At 40.0% G+C, this 2787-nt stretch overlaps 1 long non-coding RNA gene across 1 annotated transcript; it reads left to right on the top strand.

Annotated features, from left to right (window-relative positions):
• Window positions 1-278: 278 nt before the first annotated feature.
• Window positions 279-2448, top strand: LOC141591218 (uncharacterized). Its single transcript, XR_012520740.1, has 3 exons — window positions 279-411; window positions 505-577; window positions 2235-2448. It is a non-coding gene; the product is annotated as an uncharacterized LOC141591218 (long non-coding RNA).
• Window positions 2449-2787: the final 339 nt, after the last annotated feature.

Below are 2787 nucleotides of genomic sequence, written 5' to 3'. Positions count from 1 at the left end.
AATAAAGTTCCGTCTTAAATTATAGTAGGTTTAAGACGAATTTCCGTCTAACAAAGACCGTCACATGCTCACATGTGAGTCTAGACTTATCTACTCTCGACCTATCCCGGGGCGACAACACACCCCTCAATTTTGGCACCCAACTAATATAATAATAATATTTTCACTCTCCCTCACACTTTCTGACCAACCATATCCCACCAACAACCCCCATTCATTTTCGAAATCCCTGGGTAAAAGAATGGAACACCTGCAAACAACAATTCTGCATCTGTAAAAAAACAAAACTCAAAACAGGCTCAAGGAACCCATTAATGGCGACTTAAAATCCTAGATTTCTCGCTCAATTTTCGACCAAACTCAATAATTCTTGCACCATTCTTCTCCTTATCTCTTCCTTCATCTTTTAAGGTAAGAAAGGCATAGCCTTGTGAAGTTCTCGTCTCGACCCGTCTCATAAATGTGACGTTTTTAAACTAACTCGGCTCTTATTACGGTTTTTAGGTGAAGACTTTGAGGACCCCGAAGGAAACTCGTTCATAATAGACCATTCCCTTGAAGATTGAAGAAAGTTAAGGTAATCGTGATAGGTTACTCGACAAACGTCGGGAAACTCCGCCCCTTTCTACTCGTTTTTGCCTTATTTTTCGCAAAGTTGAAGTCTTTATGTGCTTCCCCATAGATGGAGTTGATTTTGTTGTGTTTGTGCTCATTTTTCATGGTTGTTTGGACCCCTTTTGGTCCGTTTTCTTGCTGAGTTCGGGTAAGGGGAAGAAGTCGAGTTCTCTGTTACTCGCCATGGTTTATTTTTAACTGTTAACTTCGTTTTGGTCGAGTAGAAATGTCGCTGGTTTCTCGTCGGACTGTTTATGTTGCTAGGGATCGTGTATGTTGACTACGGCGTCCTACCCGTTCGATGAGCGGATACCTCCGTCTCTTGGACGACCTCTTACTTGCGGGGTCATGCTTCCCTGTACGCAATGGTTAATCCCCTCTCCCCTGTTTCTGAAACCTGCACTGATGATGCGTTTTCCTGAAGCATGAATTGAATTGTTGGGCTCACAAGTCTGCAAGTTTTGGACTGGTTTTGTTTTGGGTTTGGTGTGCAGCTGACCTCCTTCTTCTTTATTTCGTGTTTACTGGGTTGCCGAGCACACTGATACATGTCCTCTTCTTTCTTTATTATATGATCACTGTGTTTGCCATATTGATGCCGTGTTCCTTTTTTTTTCTTTATTTTGTGATTACTGATGTTGGACTCACCAACATTCAATGCTTGGGCTCAAACCATGAAAACTTTTGGACTCACCTCTTCATTTTATTTGGACCAAATTTCTGGATGTTTGTGGGCTCATCATTACTAAATTTTTGGGCCCAATTTGTCGCTTGCATTGGATTGTTTGCATTTCGTAAATTTCCACATGACGTAAATTATCCATTACCACTTGTTATATTTTATTTATTGTATTTAGCCGACATGTATAATTATAAAATGAAATGTTTATTTTATACGCTCAAGTATGAAAGGATGATTATAAATAATTACTTGTGAGAGTCGTATTCTTGTAGAAATGCCATGATACTACCGTATATGCTTGATTTACATTTACGCCCTACTTGTCTTTGTTACTGCAAGTACGGGTTTGGCTTGCTTGTCTTTGTTCGCAAGTATGGTTTTGGCCACTTGTCTTTGTCTTTGGCAAGTGAGTCATATCTTAGTCCTTCCGCCACTTTCGTGCTGTTCTGGCGATTGGGGTACTCGGTCTCTATTAGTAGCCGAGTCTTGGGTGCGTGCTGTGCTGGCGCACGTCGAATCGGGATGTACACCCGAGAATCTGCAGATTTAGACTAGGACCGTATCATTATCGTAGTCCTACCCGGGGAAATTATAGTCTAAGAGTAGTAAATGTTAGCATTTTGGATGGTATATTGGTCATATCTCCTTGATTTACGTGCTCATGGCTAAGTGGTACTTATGTTGCTCCCTTACATTCTTCCTCCATTATTTAACATTGTTTATGCTTTGCTTACTTGCCTGTCTTATTCCTTTCCTTATTTATGAATCTTTGAACATGCATGCTCATTTGCATAGTTACAATTCAACTCATTCTCATCTTACTTAATCTGATCATTTATTTATGTGTTTTGTCATGTTCGTCTTGATGTTTTGTGGCTGGGAGAACCTTGAGTTACTCCCCATCGATTTGTGGCTTTCATGTTTACATGAATGACAGGTTGGTGAAGATGCTTATATGGGGTTTGACGTGTGAGCTAGCGAGTACCCCGGACTTTTAGATTTCCTATTTACCGCTTAGACTCACCTATTTCTTTATGTCATTCGAGGGATATATTTTCCCCACTTTTGACCGTTTTATTTGTATGGACCCTTGTTTTTATTTCCGTTTTTCCTTCTGTCGAATGTTAGTGACTCCCGCATGCTAAACTCTATCTACTAAATAAAAATTTTAAAAACTTCACATTTTTCGCATATATTTAGTAGTTTACTTTCCGCTTTATCGCGGGGTGTCACAGTTGGTATCAGAGCCTTTGTAGCTCCCGACGCACACACGTGTACCCCAACTTAAATTTTGAACTTGACCTTGAAATAATGAATGAGAGATGGGTAGAACTAAGGACCTAAGTTGGTAGTCTTCTTGCGTATGCTATTTGTTAAGTACTAACTTGTTTGACTCTCTTTGGTGCTTTAAGAAGATGGTGCGACCAAACAATGTGGAGAATACTATCTTGCAAGCCCTTACTCAAATTCTTCAAAATCAACAAAATGTC

Source organism: Silene latifolia, chromosome 7 (genome assembly GCF_048544455.1).
Source record: "Silene latifolia isolate original U9 population chromosome 7, ASM4854445v1, whole genome shotgun sequence".
NCBI lineage: Eukaryota > Viridiplantae > Streptophyta > Magnoliopsida > Caryophyllales > Caryophyllaceae > Silene > Silene latifolia.
This window is presented reverse-complemented; position numbering and strand designations above follow the sequence as displayed.